This window comes from Periplaneta americana, chromosome 7 (assembly GCF_040183065.1).
Source record: "Periplaneta americana isolate PAMFEO1 chromosome 7, P.americana_PAMFEO1_priV1, whole genome shotgun sequence".
In the NCBI taxonomy this organism is placed as follows: Eukaryota; Metazoa; Arthropoda; class Insecta; order Blattodea; family Blattidae; genus Periplaneta; species Periplaneta americana.
The window spans coordinates 34,511,088-34,531,197 of NC_091123.1; the positions used below are offsets into that span (position 1 = coordinate 34,511,088).

At 35.3% G+C, this 20,110-nt stretch overlaps 1 long non-coding RNA gene across 3 annotated transcripts in view; it reads right to left on the reverse strand.

Annotated features, from left to right (window-relative positions):
• The window catches only part of LOC138703052 (uncharacterized), a 74,432-nt gene extending 57,525 nt beyond the window's left edge, over positions 1–16,907 (reverse strand). For all 3 annotated transcript variants that reach the window (XR_011332953.1, XR_011332955.1, XR_011332952.1), the window contains exons 1-5: positions 16,667–16,907; positions 15,627–15,865; positions 10,574–10,671; positions 6,674–6,820; positions 2,934–3,096 (exon numbers count right to left, since the gene is read on the reverse strand). This is a non-coding gene — a long non-coding RNA (uncharacterized lncRNA). The remainder of the gene's footprint in view (positions 1–2,933; positions 3,097–6,673; positions 6,821–10,573; positions 10,672–15,626; positions 15,866–16,666) is intronic.
• Between the last annotated feature and the right edge of the window lie 3,203 nt (positions 16,908–20,110).

A 20,110-nucleotide genomic window follows, 5' to 3' on the forward strand; every position in this document is an offset into this window, starting at 1 on the left:
TCTCCAATCAACTTGTCTCAATTTAGTAATTGCTGATTTGAGAAAGAAATACATTTGACAACAGTGCTATTTAGCAACCATAGCCAATTTGATGCTCTTTAAAAGTCGCGAAACGAATGCATCAAGTAGGCGGTGACTAGGAAAACAAGTGAATGTTCAAGTGAATGTTTTGCTGTTTTGTTCCTTTTTGTAGAAAGGAAACAGGCGGATTCAATTTGTATATAGACTATAATATAGTGAAACAAAAATAAACGTGAGGGGGCTTCTGTTGTGGGATTTGCTAGGGGAGTCGACAAGAAATTGGAACATGCATAGCCTCCATAACCCAAAATAATTCCATTTCCCATCTCTCTGTTTACAAATGGAGCTTGTAACCTACTCATTAAAAATATTGTGTTGTCATGTGTAGAACCCTGCCAACTGGCTACAACATTCCAGAGTTTCAATGATGGTGTAGACTACATATTGCCTGTATATTCATAGAAAAGAAATCTTTTCTATTTCGATAAAGTTCGGCATCATTTCAACCAAGTGATTGGATGGGGATGTGAGCAGTCTATACAACCAATATTAGGCTACTCTTGGAAATCCTGACATGGCTGAAAATTCTCTCTGGATTTCAAATCGTTTCCTGTTTGAAGTTTGAGGATTTATGAGACCCTGCCATAACAAAGCAATTTCACACGTAACATTCCTAACTACTCGGCAAATAGTTGATTTGTGGACCCTAACAAGATAACCCAAGACCGCCTGAAAAATTCCAACAGCATAGAATCTCAGCATTATTAGAACTTGATTCATAGGAGAAAATGGAAGGTTTCGATTTGTCTGTCTGCATATATTTGTTTCAATTTTTGAAAGTAACAAAACACATGAATCCTTACTTAACCTAAATCTTTGCTCAAATTTTTTGTCATTATACACAAAAACAATTCATGTCTATCACGGAAATGCCTTCTTCTTAATAACATATTTTTCATTCTAAAATTTCTTCATCAGAAGAATCCATTATGTCGAAAACAATATTGTTACGCTGTAACTATTTACTATATAATTACAGTAATTGCATTATGAACAGAACAACATAAATAGCCTATTTGATCGATGATCAGTGACTTAACCAGCAAAAATCTGTTGATCAAATCTGATGGAAGACTGATCTCCGATCAAACACTGATTGTTCTTTCTGCAACAGAAATAGAACTGATGGCCAATCAAACCTTCCTTGATCGCCAATCATATTTTGATCGGTGTTTCTGCAACGGGGCCTTAGAGGCAGAATTCATTTCAACAGCTGTCTCTGTCTGTTTTCAGTATTCTTGGTCAATTTCTTACATATATTGCACTCAATCTATGGTAATAATAAATCTGTAGCCGAAATTTTTCTGGTAATTTTCGATTTTCCAAAAATAATTGGTCCTAACATATATAATTAACCACCCTGAAACCGAAAATCGCTTTTTTTAAATTTTTGTTTGTATGTCTGTCCGTCTATCTGGATGTTTGTTACCTTTTCACCCGATAATAGTTGAACCGATTTATATGAAAATTGGAATATAAATTAAGTTCGTTGTAACTTAGAATTTAGGCTATATGGCATTCAAAATATTTTTTTAAAGGGGGGGGGGTTATAAGGGGGCTTAAATTAAATAAATTGAAATATCTCCCTTATTATTAATTATCATGAAAAATATTACATAACAAAAGTTTCTTTAAAAATCATTTCCGATAAGTTTTATTCTATGCAAAATTTTGATAGGACTGATATTTAATGAGATAAATGAGTTTCAAAATTACAATAACAACGCCATCTAAGGCGGTGTAATGAAATAAAAAACAAATAACTTCGTCTATAAGGGGCCTTGGACAACAACAATTGAAAGCTATGAAACATAGCCTACAGAGAATGTTTCTGTGTTTGTATGAAGTAATATCGGAAGCTAAATTAACCGATTTGTATAATTAATTATTAATTCACCATTGGAAAGTGTAGTTTCTCTAGATGGACATAATGCTATAATGTTATTACAGTAAATTCTGATTGAATCGAGGACAGGTAAGATTAAAATAGTTTCTTATGCACAGAAAACTTGATAGGCTTTTCTGTACACTCGTTTCCTGTATTTCCTAAAATAATTTTTATGACCAAATAAATGGCCTCTGGATCAAAATGATCGCATTTTAATTTTTTTAATACAATTTAAATTAAGTAACATAATACACGATTTATCCTTCTATCAAACACGAATGTTCCCTGGATCAAATGTCCTATTTTAATTATGCAATTACTTTATATTTATTTCTAACGGGTGCAGCGGAGCACACGGGTACGGCTAGTTATAAATAAACCTTTGTTTGGTTTTCTCTACAAAGCAAACTGAAGGATTTCCAGCAAACTCAATACATCTTTTAACGGTGAAGTCTGAGGACATGCGACACTATGTTTACATTCAAAAGCCTGCGTGTGAGAAATATTGGAAAGCAAGAGACTTGATGGCTTTATTGCCAAGAACTCAGCATTGGTTAACAACAACATTCAAAAGCTTCAACAGAAGGAGATGGTGCTGCAGTCTTCAAACGTTGAAGAGTTCATTGTTCTGCTCAATTATACAATTACTGTATAAATCTGTAATTTACGTCTGTGGTACAACAATAAAATTACCTACTCATAATCAGGTTGGCAACACTGATCTAGAAATCGCGTATCTGTACATTACTATGGCAACTACTCAGCTACTGTCTCTCCTTGCTTGTTTGACAGTTGTTATAGTTACGTCTTCCATCATAGTACAAAGCACAGAGAAAGTTAACAAAAGGTAGAAAATATGAAAGCCGGAAAAATAAGTTGCAGTGTATCTAGGCCTGGATTGCAGGCAGGTCCTCGACAACTAAAATGATAGTCATACATTTAAAACTCAACATTTTACACTTACCTTGGCAGGAGACAGAATCTTGGCGAAGCTGAAACTGCTAACTCTGGGTGTCTCTGATCACCACCTATTCCCTTCCAAGGAGCTACTCCTCTTGCGACTTGGCCAGCTGATATATCATTTCTTGTCTCCAATTCCACTTCTTCTTCTAGAGTCAGTGAGACACCTGCAACAACATTGTCAAAGTAAGCCATACTTGTTAAATACAACAGTCGCAAATGTCAAACATAAACAAATGGATCGTTACTCAATGGCATCATGCATTAACTAAATTGCATAATTTTCTCTCTCGTCTTCTGCACAGTCCCAGTTTATTAACTTCAACTGCCCCCTGTATTACATTACAGCCAATACTTTACTTTTATATTACAAGTATATAAAAGAAAATATCAACCCCTTCCAGTAATTGACAACTGTCCTCCATTGGAATGCTTTACCTGCAGACTTACTAAAGGCTTTACCAACAACCAAAAATGTATTTAAAAATAGGCTTAAGGACTTTACTAATAGACGGTAATTATACATAGTATTTAAAGGGTGTAAATGATATTTTGTTATTGAAGTGTTGTATCAGTGAAGAATTATGTTGTGTAAGTGAAACGTGTTCCTGTCAGTGAAGCTTTATAGTTTATAGTGGCAGTGCAAAGTATTTGAACAGTGAAATGTTGTTGAAGTGTTAGTGAAATCAGAATAGAATCAGTGAAATGTGTCGTAGTTCCAGTGCAGTGAGTGAGTTGAAAGCGAAATGAGTGTAATGTTGAAAGGTACTTGTGCAGATATGAACATATCATACTCGTGGGTTTTAGTTTAGGTTTAAGATACAAATTAGATTTATTTAAATGTTATTTTAAGTAATCGTGCTTCATTTAATTTAGGATATTCCCTGTTGTTGTTATTATTATTATTATTATTATTATGATAAATTATTGTTAGTATTAATTATTAGTATTATGATTAATTGTATTTTTAATTAATAAGTTTATTTATAAGTGTAATTAGTTACCACTGCCTCCGGGTATATACCCATTGCAGTGTGAATAAATACATACATACATACATACATACATTTTCCAAAGACACTTCAAAATCTGTGCTTCATTGGCTGGTCATGATAATATCTTTGAAAAATATTGGAGTGCAAGAGGTCAAATGACTTTATTGTCAAACGGCTGGCATTAGAAAACAACAACAACATTTTCCAAAAACTGTTATTTGCCAGTTTGTAAACTCATAATTCAAAGCTATCATGCAAATGATAGGATAGGAAATTATATTTATTCAAGCCAATGCCAGTTCCGAAATCAGTAGAGCAATACTTTGTTACTTATCCACTTATTACCCATACCTGAACGCATAAATAATATGTAATTTATGTCACACAGTCTGAAATTAATAGGGTAATGGTCAGTCTGTGCAATGCAGATAACAAGTCAATAATTTTAAACTATACATCATTAATACACAATACCTACTACTCGATTGCATTGCATATTTTAATGCCACATGCATAGTAGAGCCAGTTGTGGGTTAAGGAAGATAATATTGTATTTATAACCTATTAATATAATGTGGCGCTTCCTAGATAACTCAAAATTATCTTCAAATTTACAAGTGAATTTCTACTAGAAAACCAGGAGATCACATACAGTGAAATGCCATCATCAAGGAATGCTCAAGTAACAAAATTAATTACTGCTTCTCGTCAATTTACTTTCATTCATATCCTGAAAAAGTCTTCACTTGTATAACAAACAAATTTCTATACCCTGTAAATTTTAATGCTAAATTTGTTGCTAATATGGCAACATTGACTTTGGCATTTGATTGATTGTGACTGACTTATTTGCACAGTGTTAGCACTGCTGCATTGTAACAGCAGCCACATGCATTGTTTGGAAAGCAGTTAGTGTTCCAGCTACATAGGTGTTTATTATGGATGAATACTGGGCCCAATAATTCCGTAACTTGCATATAAATCTAATCAATGCTAATTTAACGAAAATAATAATGGTGCCCCTACGAGTACTACTAGCATCAGGAACAATTCTTCTCAGCTTCTCAGCCACGTAAGTTGAATAGTTGCTTGTCAAGCTTTTGATGACTAGCTCTCCCATGTTCTTCAGGTTCAATTCTTCAAGACGATCGCAGAGCTAGTCATCAAAACTTGGAAGAAACTATCCAACTTAGCTAGCCGAGAACCAGAGAAAAATTATTTTATATCCAATGCCGGGAAAGCCTCCAATCCTACTAGTATCAGGTTTGCAAATTAAAAATTTGATATCAAATAAGCTGAAATCAGTCAAGAAATACCAGTCACTTACTACTGGGAATTAATTACGAGGCGCATCCAGAAAGTAAGTTTCCCTATTTAAAAAAAAAAAAAAAAAGAACACACACTTTCAGGAAAACATTTATTGGCAACAGGTACAGCAATGTTTCAGCTATTTTTCAACATAGCCACCATCAGAATTGAGACACACTTGTCGTATCGTGGGAACAACTTTTGTATCCCTCTGTCATAGAACTCTGCTGCCTGTGAATGAAACCAGCGTGTGGCAGACATCTTCAGCTCTTCGTCGTTGCCAATGACGCTCACCAGAGGACAGGAATTTCTTGAGGAGCAAGAAAACGTGAAAATCGCTGGGAGCAAGATCAGGACTGTAGGGTGGATGATCAAACAACTCCCACCCAAATTCCGTCAAAACAGCTGCTGTGCGCCAAGCCATATGTGGACGAGCATTGTCATGGAGGAGCACAACACCTGCAGTAAGCATTCCAAGCCTCTTGTTTTGAATGGCACGTCGCAATTTTCGCAGTGTTTCGCAGTAACAGTCAGCGTTCACTGTTTCACCTCTTGGAAGTCAATGAGCAGAATGCCCTTCCTGTCCCAGAACACCGTGCACATCACTTTCCGTACCGACAGCGTTTGTTTGAATTTCGTCCTGACCGGAGATCCAATACGCCGCCAATGCATTGACTGCTGCTTGGTTTCCGGGGTGAAGTGCGAAATCCAAGTCTCATTGCCCGTGACGATCCTGTCGAGGAACTCGTCGCCGTCCTCGTGATACCGTTGCAGAAATGTCAGTGCTGCTCCTAAACATTGCATTTTGTGTTCAGGTGTCAGGTTCTTCGGCACCCACCTGGCACACACTTTTTTGAACAGCAGGTGCTTAGTGACAATCTCAGGCAACAAGGATCGCGATATCTGCGGAAAATGGCTGCTCAGCTCCATAATCGTGAAGCAACGGTTCTCCATGATGCACTGCCTCACCAGGTCAACACGATCATCATTGATGAGGGAAGGTCGCCCACTGTACTCTTCATCATGGACACTTTGACGACCTTCGGAAAACTGCCTACACCAGCGACGCACCATCTGCTTACTCATGATGTTCAGCCCATAGACCTGACAGAGCTGCTGATGAATTTCAATTGGCACAATGCTTTGTGCATTAAAGAACTTTATCACCGACTGAACCTCGCAGGCGGCGGGAGAAGGAATAGGAGCTTCCATTTCAGACCACTGCTGCCATGCTACTGGCACCAGGCGGGACCTGTCCAGCTGGCATATGATTGATACGTCATAGATCTGTTATGCATGCGCAATTGACACAGCTAATTACGTTTACTTTCAAGGGGAAAAAATCGGGAAACTTACTTTCTGGATGCGCCTCGTATCTATGTCATAACAAATGACATAACTCAAAAGTATAAATTAGGCAAGTACTATATACAAAATTAACCTTTTACTATCAGGTATACACATCAAGTAGTTTCGGTTTCTGTATTCCCAGGTCTCCACCATGAGCAGCCTCTCCTCAATGCTTGTCTGTTCTTCTACATATCTTCTGTTTTTCTTTGGAATCATCAGCTTTGTTCACCCATCCAAACTGGAAGGAATATAACATCTCATTAAACAAAATGCACTGTGATTATGATGATACATAATTATGGCAGATGCAAAACAGACATGAATGGTTAATATGACTGCCTTCCAGTTACGCAAAAAACATCAAGTTTTAAAACCCATGTACAAAACTAATACTTATTATGATGTATTATATTTTTCAGTTTATTTTCTCTCGTATTCTGCCTGGTTCTTTAAATAACGGTTGTATTATTTAGACGAATGCCTAGTATTTCTTTCAGTCCTTTGCTTCAAGTGGTAGGTATTGCATCTTTAAGTGTCATTCTATCTTTGGGCTAGTGGTTATAGCTTTTCTCTATAATTATGCATTAAATTAGCAGTATGTAAATTGCACTTCTCCTTAATGATGATAATGATAATATTTATTGCCATCAATACACCACGGAAATTCACGCAATTGCGTATCTTTTTCATTTGGCATATGGAAAAAGTAATAATGGATCTTTGCCGATCACGGTTTTTACATTCAAATGAAGCTAACTTTATTTTTGCATAAATGCATGTTCCAAGAGTTTTCATTTTAAATGCACATTTATTTTTATTTTGCATTTTTTAAGTGCATATATTAACATATTTCCTTGTTTTATTTCATTTATTGTCTAATTTCAAAATTTCTCTCTGATAGAAATTAGAATAATTTCCAAGAAATATTAAAATTATGTGGGAAATAAAACGACAATTCGTTCATTACTGTTAAGGACATGAAATTGCTGTGACGGCAATGCTACTAGTGCTCTGATATCATAGAAAAAAATACTGCGACGATCAAATCTCTGGGAACAAACTGACCAGGAACTTGGAAAAGTGTGCCAATAACTGAACATTTCTTTGTACTGTACATAAATCATGCACTGTTAGTAAAGAGAAGAACCAGGGTCTTACTCCTAACTTGTTTTCAGGCTCTGGCTAAAAAAAGAATCAATTTCATAAAGATTTTTCCGAGGCTATTGTTGCATGATGACAATACTTTAAATTATTTTAATTCATATCATATTATTAAACCAAATAAACCTATAAAGTGTATTTTTACTGTTTATATATATATATATATATATATATATATATATATATATATATATTTCAATTTTTTGCGTGTATTTCAATACTTTTTACTACATACTTGCATGCATATTTTCAGGTTGTTTTGGTGCATGAAATCATCACTATACCAGTTATGGTCTACCTCCATACTTCTGTGCATGGGTTTGACCATAACTTTCTACAGTATTACCTTCGCCTACAATTAATTTGAAATCCCAACAATCCATTTGACTAAAAACACTACTAATTCTACTGTCCACACTTCACGAGATGATATCTGTGAGGGGGAATGGTCCTTGTGGGGTAAGAAATGAGGGTAAGGAAATGTACAATAACTTAGAGCGTCTGAAAGAGCGGGTAGATGAGGGTGGTGCCATTGACTGGCTGGGACAAAGTTCAGTGACACTCGACCTGAAAACGTTGGTTTTGCAAACTGTGCAAGCATTTTAGTTACTGTTGAGATTTTATTGTATGATATTGATGTTGTGAATACTGTGAATAACAAGTGTAGTTTATATTAAAACATTCTTAAGTCAGATTTTAATTTAAGTTAACTTCAAGATCGTGCCAGATTGGCGTTAATTAGGCAATTATCTTAAATTAGTAATTTAGTTAGACAATGAGTTACGAAGTTGTTTAGTCAGTGAAATATTTAGTTAAGTAGTTTTAAAGCGAAGTAGAGTTCTGTTTGATTTCAATATTGTCACATATCAGCTATCATAATGTTTACAAAGTATAAAAATGGAAAAACTGTACATAGCGAAGCACGACAAAGTATAGCGAATGTAATAAAGATATGTGATAAAGAAGCAAGGCAGAAGAGATTATTGTGTCCTTTGATGAATGCTACAGAAAGGGCTGCTAAATACGCAGGTATTTATTTATTTTTTGTAATTTAATACTAATACTAATTTCATTTACACTAACTGACTTAATAATATTCTCATAATGTCAACATTAAATTATTGAAAATTACAATAACTTCAGTTAACCACGGGCGTGACTTCGAGAAGGGAACAAATTTAAAACTTTAGTTATCTCAAAAGTATACATGAAGCTTTAATATTTCATTTAAATAACATGCAGCATTATACTCGTAAAAATTTTAATTTCCTTATATTAAAAAAATCTTAATAAATTAAATAATTAAATTAATAAATTAAATTGTTATTATTATTATTATTATTATTATTATTATTAATTACTATATTGTAAACCAAAAATATAATATTTACATTGACTGGTGTAGTATAACACTGTCACTGAATAATTGCTTTCCATATTAACTTAATTAAAGATATTAAATGTATAATATGTAGCCTGTATGAATTAATAATCCGGATACAAAGTTAATGTTTTACTGAGGGACAATGTTTTCACTGTAGTTGATAGCGAAAGTTTAGAGCACACAAACCGGTTCTGTCTCGATGTTTGGTTTGAGAGTGGGGGGAAAACCTTGCATTCCTTGCTCGGATCATCTCGTGAAATGTGGACAGTAATATTAACTTAACTCTAGTCCATTTCTCCTCCCAGATCACTCTCCACTCACGTTCCTTCTAGCATTATATTCTTACTAACATAATTTTATATATGATTAAGATCTTTCTACATCCCATCTCACTCTCCCTACTTAGTCTTTTGCATTTTATGTAATGAATCTGTACAATCCCCGCACCCACCAGGTCAAACGTAATAGACTCCCATTCAATGATGGAGATTCCTATCCCCGCCTCTTTAAATCACTCTAGTTCGTTCATATGTGCATTGCAAGATGTTCATTTTTTTTTGTAAGTTAAAAATTCACAACATATGTACCTTTTCCTCAGAAACTATGATAGCTAGAAAAATGAATTTCTTTACAGCTTATCTACAGTACTACATTGACTGCTATGCTATTGTTTCAGGTCATTTGGGTACCGGTAAACACTTTTTTGAGCATGAATATTAATGTAATTCCATTTTTCTTTAAACTAGTTGTTACAAACAAAATAATATAATACACGATCGAGGTACGGGATGCGATGCTGCATTCACCCGTGACCCACAACGGACGAGGTAACATCAAAATCGAAATCCAAACACAAGTTGGTTTTCGAAAAGAAAAATATCGACCACCCCTCTGCAAACGTTCTTCTCGCCGTAACTTCGTCGAATGTGCAGTGGGAAGAAAGCTGATTTCTGTAGCGAATAGAGCTCCTCGAACTCTAGCTGTAGTGCAAAGGGCAAAACCCCCTACCCCAGGCATACGAATGACAGAGCCTGGGGGGGGGGGGGGCAAAGAGTCAAAATCGACTGTTCTAATGAGACTTCTTTTTACATAAGGAGAACGAAGGTGCTGAGAACCCCGCCCTCTTTACTGTAAGAGGCCACTAGGGTCACTAGTAACCAAACCAATGCGTCGCCCACCTGGATTGCAATGAAAATTACAACGTCTCAGAAAAATGATTCCCTACATAAAAAGGGGCAAAAACGGCAAACTGAGATTTCAAATTTATACTCTGTAAAATATGACAGATAGCTCAAAGAAGAAATTGGCGTGAAGAAACGTGAAGGAGATTTTAAAAGTCTAAACATATCCTTATAAATTAAATTAGTGTCTGCTAAACTTACCACAATATATGTTATTATTAACGAACTTATTTTATAACAGGTTAATATGCAAATTGAAACTCACAGTCTGAACTATTTATAGCTGCCATCATATACACTGCCACACGTGCTGATGCAGCCACTGTTGCCAACACATTAATTGTATCCCCGTCAGTCCAACACCTGGAAATCCGTCAGAAACCGTCAAAATGAAAAAAAATAAATAAATAATAAGAACCATTCAATATATCTATTTACAAATAAAAAGCAAATTTTAAAACAACTTAATTACCAATCTTGATTAAAATATTAATTCGTTAACCTCTGACTTGATTACTATGAGAAAATCTGAAACAGAGGATTCTTTAACACGGTACGGCACAGTTCAATCCCCCCAAAATTAAACAAATAAAATGACAGCAGCTAAAAAAAAGTCAAAAGACTATATAAATCATAATTTCCGCCAGAAAATCTGTCACCCGTCAAAGCAATTCTTTTCCCGTCCGCTATGTTCAAATTCCGTCCTGTTGGCAACACTGGATGCAGCGCTCACGTATCATGTGTCGCTGGTCGCTACAAATGTAACATTCAGAGCAGCCAACAATAGACAAATAAAGTCCATATGATGGTTTCAAGGTCATTTCTGTATTCTTTAACATCTCTACTTTCATCCAACCAACAACCAAAATATTCCTAACAATCTTATCATCAGGTGTCTGAATACAGAACACAGCGGCCGATTGCATGTGGAGCAGAAACAAAACTTATTAGGGCGAAAAAGTGCCACTGACTGACTGCTGCAACTCAAACTCCATTGGACATTCCATACACAATCTGAATGTTGTTGGCAAGCCTTTCCTTGCTCGTGCGAGTCAAGTGCGGGAATTCTTAAAAATATGATACCAAAAATTAATGAGATAATTAATAAACATTGCAAAAATTACATCACACGTACAGGAAATAGCTATCCTATAACCGAACCTACCGTAACAGCCTTGCAGTGTTGTTTTGTAGTTAACCTGTTAACAGTGCGTCTTGTATTACTCTTTTGATGACTGCGAAACCAGATGGCCTGGGTTCGAATCCCGGTTGGGGCAAGTTACCTGGTTCAGGTTTTTTTCCGGAGTTTTCTCTCAACCCAATATGAGCAAATGCTAGGTAACTATTGGCGCTGGACTACAGACTCATTTTACATGCTTTATCACCTTAATTTAATTCAGACGCAAAATAACCTGAGATGTTAATACAGCGACGTAAAATAACCCATTAAAAACAAAACAAAAAAATTACTCCTTTCAAATAAGACTGCAGACGCTAAATAATCAGGCGTGTTGATACAGCGTCATAAAATAACCTATAAAAACTTACGACTGCATTCTGTTAGAAAGTAAAACATTTCAACATTAGAAATGTCGTAATACGATTCTCCCCGCGTTTTCCGAATGATTTATTTAAGCCTATTAGACATTCCTAAGAATATTCTATGTTTTAAATCGAACCTATCGTAACAGCCTTGCAGTGCTGTTTTGTAGTTAACCTGTTAACATTGCGTCTTATATTACTTTTCCGATGGCCGCGAAACCAGGTGGCTCAGGTTCGAATCCCGGTAGGGGCTAGTTACCTGGTTCAAGTTTTTTTTTTCCCGGATTTTTCCCTCAACCCAATATGAACAAATCCTGCGTAACTATTAGTGCTGGACTCCAGATTCATTCCACCGACATTATCACCTTCATTTCATTCAGACGGTAAATAACCTGAGATGTTGATACACCGTCGTAAAATATTTCGACATTACAAATGTCGTAATAGATTAATTTAGGCATATTAATTAAAATCTATTAGACATTCCATTTGAGCTTAGCTGCAGTGATCGACGGTAGTCGCGTAAGTTTTTTTGCGTGATGATGCGTAAACGGCAAAAACAATTCTCAACTACGTCACATTCGTATCTTTTTTTTTTTTTTTTAGTTTTACCGGCCGGAGGCCATTTTCCTAAAGATTACTGTTTTCTTTTCTTTTTTTCCTAAACTAACACAAACACTACACCCACGGCCGAGGCGGGACTCGAACCCACAACCCTTCGGACCAAGCCGTAGAGTCATTGCCACCCAGGGTCGGCATATCCAAGCCGATATTTGTGCTAAAACGGTCTAAGTTCATACCGTGGATAACTGGACCTGTTCCGAAATTTGTAATTATGAACCTATTTAAGTATCATTTGATAGATATAATAATAAGAAATCATAATTATTCAGTGAAAATATTATATAGAGTTATGATAATTTCTTATGATAATGTATTCATAACTACTCGCAAGCGCACCCGTGACGCAATACTGCCGTATATATACGGCCGCAGAACCCCCACCCCTCGTGAAATACAGATATTGTATGCAAGTGGTTGGCCTGTTCCACGTATCGATATTTGGTCCGCGGCATATTTCACCCCCTTCGTCCTTCTAACCCTAGTACACAATGAAAGACAGCAGGAGCAATGTTGCACCAGCAGTCCGAAGGCAGCAGGCGCTGACAAAGCACCAGCAGCCTGAAGACAGCTGCAGCAATCAAGCCTCAGCAGTCCGGAGTGTACAGGAAGTGGAAGGAATAACACGACGGGGTCCATTTTGCACTTTTCAAATTTCAGAATGATCAATCCTTTACAATCTACATATTACCTTTTCCAACAATTCTCACATGTTTATAAGGGGGGGGGGGAAGGGGAAAAGAAGAAGAAAAAAAAACCTGACTTGGGAACCTTCTGTTCCCTATTACCCATTGAATAGCATTTCGTATCTATTAACTGCAGTAGCCTACCCTTTACTGAACTCATTTTATAAGTACACAATAAGGTGAATCGACGAATTCTTAGTTCATTACTCTTGACGTAACAATTATTGAAATTACCATTTTTCAATCGACAAAATTTTTTACTTGTAAAAAAGAGGGGGGGGGGGGAATGAAGGAGATTTAGTATCTTCTATATATATAATTTGAACTGGTAATGGAAATTACGGGAAAATGGCTGAACGGATTTTAATAAATGGCCCCTCATTTTGAAGCTTGGAACCCAAAGTTTTTCGGAAAAATAGTAGTTTTCAGTGAAATGTCAATTTTCCTATATAATTTTCCTATTTTCCAAAATCCATCTGTTGTCAGTTTTGAGAACTAGCTAATTGCATTCAGGAGAAGCGAAGCGAGCATCAAGTCGGCCGTGTTGCATTTCAGAATAAAACAAAACACACACTACAGTAAACAATATTACTCGAAGGCCATCAGCTGCAAGAATGCTGACATATTTAGAGCTCAAATTAAATTGGTTATTAAAAACTTAACTTACTAAAAATAGTTTACAGGTTCGATTCTATGGTGTGTAATTTTCTGAGTACAGCTGTGTATTGGATATTAAAAACTACAAAACTCGAGGTGGTTTGATTACATTATTACTATTAGAAATGAAATATTATTGTAGTTAATGTCGTGATGTAACTATTTTTCATTAATTATACATATTAATGCTATATTGATGATATGAAAGTGAAACGTTTTGGGGTTATATAAGCAGATGTAGAGAATAACTTAAATTAGATTTTGATTTCTATATTTTATTGAGTGGCAGCTATATAGTATATGTTACGGAAAGCTATAAAACTTACGTAAGATAATAATATTATTAAAAATCAAATATTTTTATAGTTATTAATCAAGTGGGCTTGGGTCTTTTTCATATATTTAATGGCGGTGTGGTGTAGATATTTATATGTGTGGTTCTCTTCAGTATTGGCTCGGGAGAGAGTATCTTTTTCATTATTATGGAAGCAAATAACTTTCAGAATGTCTGGTATTCTTCATTGAAAATAAAACTGAAAAATGTTTATTTGATCGTCTAATGAACTTAGTTTGCAGCATTTGCTGCACAAGCCACTAATATTTGTATATTAGCTATTAGCCGAAAGTATAAAAAGTAGAAATGTAAAAAATAATGAGATCTGCTTCTAAATAAAAATTAAACTTCGCAAGACAGCGATATACGAGTAATATTGATAATCATTTGGTAACATCGATATATTTTCTGGAATAACAAATTATTTCCTCCATCCATAATTGACCTTAAGCTTTGCTTAACTGTACTGACATAGAGATATTCTTGTTATGACTAACATTAAATCGCAATTCTTCTTGCTTGTGATAACTATGGTCAGGTCCTCTGCTCTCGAAGTGCGCCTAGGTCCACGTCTACTGCGTCTGTCTCATCTGCTAAGTTTCAACCATAGTATAAAGTGGATTTTTTTTTTAACTTTAGTCGCTAAGAAGTTACAGGAAAATGTAAGAAAACGAAACAGTGCATAATCTTAATTTTATTCATATAAAGATCTTCATATTATGGTTACTTACTAGTGACTCAAATTTGATCATATGATAAAGTCATTTTAAAATTTTCGTTTCGAAATGAAAAATATAAATTGTGTCATTTTACAAAGCAAATACTGTATACATTAATTTGTAACACTTCTGCAACACTTATCGCTCGAAGATTTACACATAGCATAACATTTACAATCTGCAAATAATGGGAGTTGGGGCAAAAAAAATTGTAGCTTTATGGACGCCCTATGCATGCTTAGTCTGCTCTTGAAGGGACGATATCTTACAATGGTGAAAGCTTTGGATTAGAACAGGGTTAGGAGCATTTTACATTTCTTTCCAATTTCTTTGCTCTGTATTTCAATATAAATTAGATTTTAATAAGTCCGAAAACTTCTGAAGGGCAGTGTATATTGAACGACAGTTTATTTGTTTTAAACCTGATACTCATGCAGTCACGTTTCAAAGTCATTAGTACTTTTACTTATTATAACATAGAATTATTATTTGAGGCACTCACATATTTCTGCCATAGGAAATTTGCCATAACAATATAGAGGGTTTCTATTTTTATTTAATTATACGTAACAATGATTAAACTTTAAAACTGAAATACTGTAGCTGTTACAATAGTGGAAATACTTCCTTCCACCATCTGATAAACACGAGAGAGCTGACAACTTGTCATGATTAACTCTAATATTTGCAAGTGTTCAGCCTACATCAAGGACAGTACCGTAGTTATTTTCGACAGACAATGGTAAATCACGCACTCACCCTTCGCTGTGAGGTAGTCGATCATCTCTTCCTGCCCAAAGTCGTTGGATGCTGAGCAGCTGTAGGGTCCAGTATCCCCACGTGTTATGGACTCAAGGTGCAGTTCTGCTGTGACCCCGTGCAATGTCTGTGGCTGTAGTTGAGGAATCGGTGACACACCGATCATGCCAGTTGCAGTGGTTAAGTCACCAACACCAGTCCTTCTCCCACCATGCCGCACAGTGTGCAATTTTCCCAATCTAGATGGACAAAAATCAAATTTCGACTTTACGCATAGGTGAACAGGAATTCATGTTCTTTAACATTTGGAGAATGCTGCGAGAAATAGCTTTACTGTTTATCAACAGCAAGCTATATTTAGAAGGGTATGAACAACGAGTTCATTCTAAAGACATCTCACTTAGGTTCAGTCGTAGACAAAGAGGCTTACTATGTGGTTGAATAAGTGCCAATTGATAGTGAATTGTTGTGTTGTGAGACATGTCTGTTCAGATAGGTACGTTCTTACTAATGTAACTTCAATTTCAATTTTGCAAAGTATTTTTCTTCTTATAGTATTGTTTAAATATTAAAACTCAAAAATATGTTTTTCTTTAAGCTCTTCAAATATAATGTATTCCCCACAAACTTCAGTTTTATGTACGAGACATTGTAGATATGTTTATACCAGTTTTTATTTCTTATATGTCCTGTTTTTATTACTTTACAGATAGATCCAGTGTTGAGTGTATTAGAACTAACCTACAGCTTTGTCCATTAATATAAATTACCCAGATTATGTATCAGTATTTATTTATAACCTATTTAAGGGATAGCATTGCTTGAATAGCAATTCTACTTCTCTCCTCCTCTACCAGCAGTATTTACGTCGCCTGTCAGATATTATGGAACGAAATATAGATCATAGTTGATGTCAGTTAACCAATGTTATGTTACCTACGCAAAATGCTAAATAGTTTGTCATGAAGAATGACTTACAGTTGATTAATTTTATTACATAGCGACTGAACATTTGAACTTAAGATATTAAAAAATATTACCTGTTACACTGACATTCTTCAGATTTCTAGCCGAAGAGGTGGATGGAAAAAACGCCTAATCCAGGCTTCTTAGACCACAGCTGCTTCCAGATGTTCTGCGTACAAATCAACCTTGAATGATGAATAGTGTGTGATATTTTGATAATAACTTCTCAATAGAAACCACGGAAAAACTAGGTTTCAAAAAATTAATTAAATTCTCCGTCCTTTTTCTGGAATTCGTCTATACACGTGTGGAACTGTTTTGGGCAGTGTTGCCAACCAGATTCTTAAAAACTCACTATGACAGAGTGCAGAAACCGCTAAATGACTATATTGTCAATGTAAAACGAAATTATTTGCCTTTGTAAGTGCTAAAAATACCCGCTAAAACTCTATATCAGCAATATAAATTGCATAAATTTTATCTCCTAAAGTAACACAGAAAAACTCCAGATCTAGCGGGAAAACTGCTGAATTGGCAACGCTGGTCTTGGGTAAACATGGTAGTGCCATGGATAAATATATAATCGTCCATGGTAGTGCAGTTTACTTGTATGCATCAACACATTAACCATTAATGGCCGGTCATTTAGGTCTTCTATGTTCGTGAAACACGTCTATCCATCGTTCTTCAGAAGTTGCATTATATAGGCACTTACTACGATCAGCACTATTAACTTACTCCTCACTAATCCTAACTTCAAAATTATTATGATTACTTTCCCTTTTTAATGTATTATTCGAACTGAGACTAACTGAAGCACATGTGTTTACATTTGCACTATGATGTCCATTAACCTCACTATTAGATACAGATGGTTCAAACGCTGTATTCCGGGAAGGAATAAAATCAATATACTTTCCTAATAAAGCCACATGCTGGTTAAGAATATTAATTTTGTCTCCAAGTTCACTTGTAGTACGATCCTTTGCCAACAAAAAAATTGAACAATACGAACAGCTGAATAATTTCAAGGGGAAAATTGTTCTGGGGCCAGGTATCCATTCTGGAATCTTTGGCTGAACGCACCAACGCTGTAACCGACTGAGCTAATCAGGAACTTCACCTGACACTGTCTCAATTTTTCCCTTCATATCCACATAACTCGAGTGGGCTGACATGCCAGAAACCTACATCAAGTACACACAAGGTTTCTGGCATCTTGTAGCTCAGTTGGTTAGAGCGTTGGTGCGTTCAACCAAAGGCCTCGAGGTCGATACCCGGCCCTGAAACAATTTTTCCCTTGAAATTATTCAAGTCTGCTTCACAGGGAGCTTTATCTGAAAGCTAGATTTGCACAATACAAATAGCTACTTTATTAGGGTAATTGTTTACTAGGCCTACAGCATTATCATGTTAAGGTACAAAATAATGTACCGTACTTAAACCATTGGGTTGTAGCCGAGTCATATGTGTTGAATACAAAAAAAAATTGAGTGCCGACTTCATATTCAAGTCTGCTTCACAGGGAGCTTTATCTGGAAGCTAGATTTGCACAATACAAATAGCTATTTTATTAGGGTAATTGTTTACTAGGCCTACAGCATTACCATGTTAAGGTACAAAATAATATAGTTACACCATTGGGTTGTAGTAGAGTCATACGTATTGAATACGAAAAAAAATTGAGTGCCGACTTCAATTTCACACCGAAAATATGGGCCGAAAGTTGCTGCAAAAGTGCTGGCCAGGGGAAAGTGAAGTTGCTCAAACGAGAATTGCATTTCCTTAGTGATTCACAGAGAAAAGGCGAGTTTTCATAAGGTCGAATCAGTGATGGCCATGATGGGTTACCAATATGAAGTCGCCATCTCTTATAAAAAAAAAAAAAACAAGACCACAAGAAGCATGGGGAAGTAATAAATCTTTGATTTAATTTCAAAAGAAATTATCCTACAACTCAGTCGGTATTAGAGTGGTATAGGTTTTACTTAGTGTAATGCCCATTATTATGTAAAAGCACAAGCAGTACAGGGGTTGTTTAAGTCCTGGAATGGAGTTAACAATTCCTATGCAAGAGAACAGTCCCTATTGCAGTTGTCTAAGTGTCAGTATCAAGTCGTCAAATATTATTCATCACAATAAGACCTTAAGATTCAGTGAAGTAATAATTTTTAGTATGAATTAGTGTAAAGTCAATTATTAAGTAAAAGCTCAACAAGAAAACCATTGTCTAAATTGTACGAGTCCTGGCAAGAAGTTCCCAAATTCAGTGCAACAATCCTTCTCTATTGCAACCATCCAAAGATTACTATGAAGTCTTCAGTTATTATTCATAGCAAGAAGACCACAAGAAGAATAGGAATGTAGAAAACAAACCTACGAATTTCAAAAATATGTTTCTAACATGTGTGTCCGTATTGCAGCTGTATAAATAATAGTGTAAAGTCAATAAACATGTAAAAGTAAAAAAAACAAGACTATTGTGAGACATGCATAAGTCTTAGAACAAAGTTAGATACCTCTATGCAACACTACACTTCCTATAGCAGCTGTCTAAGTAACACTATGAAGTCGTCAATTAGTATTCAACAATAGCACATATGAAGGATACGAATGTAATTGAAGATTGGGATCCCAAAACGTGATCAGTCCATTCTCAGTACTGGGTCCAATATTATTTCTGCTATATATTAATGATTTACCAATAAATATATCCCACTCAGAAACAGTGTTCTTCGCGGATGATACAAATATGATTTTCAAAAGTAGAAATAAGAATATCCTACAGAATAACATAAATGAAGCTAATAATCAATTAAAAGAGTGGTTAATACATAACAGACTTAATCTAAACATCGACAAAACAGTTTTTATTAATTTTAATCGAAATAAAAAGCATAAAAACTTGCAAATATATATTGACAATCAGAATATAAAAACACAAAATTCTTGGGAGTATGGATTGACTCGAATTTGTCCTGGACTCAACACGTAAGCTTTCTCTCTGGAAAACTCTGCAAATTATGTTATGCTTTTAGAATTCTTACGAAAAGCATATCTCTTCCAACTTTGAAAGTAGTCTACTATGCCCATGTACATTCCATTCTTTCATATGGTGTAATGCTTAATATTATTTAAACTTCAAAAGAAAATAATAACAATAATAAAACAAGTTCCTATATGCACTCCAAGCAAAGACATTTTTCAAGAATTAAATATTTTACCACTCCCCTGCATCTACATCCTAGAATCTGTTTGCTTTATACATAAGAATCTTAACTATTTTAAAAGGAACTCTAAAACTCACAACCATAACACAAGAACTGCCAACAATTTGCATTTAAACTGTCATACTATTACCAAAAGTCTCAACAGTACTTCCAATACAGGTATCTTATTATATAACAAGATACCTGGGGATATTAAACATTCAAATTATGAAGGTTTCAAAACCAGGGTAAAAACTATTCTGCTCCAGTCCATGCCATTCAAAATCACGGATTTCTTGCATTAAAGCT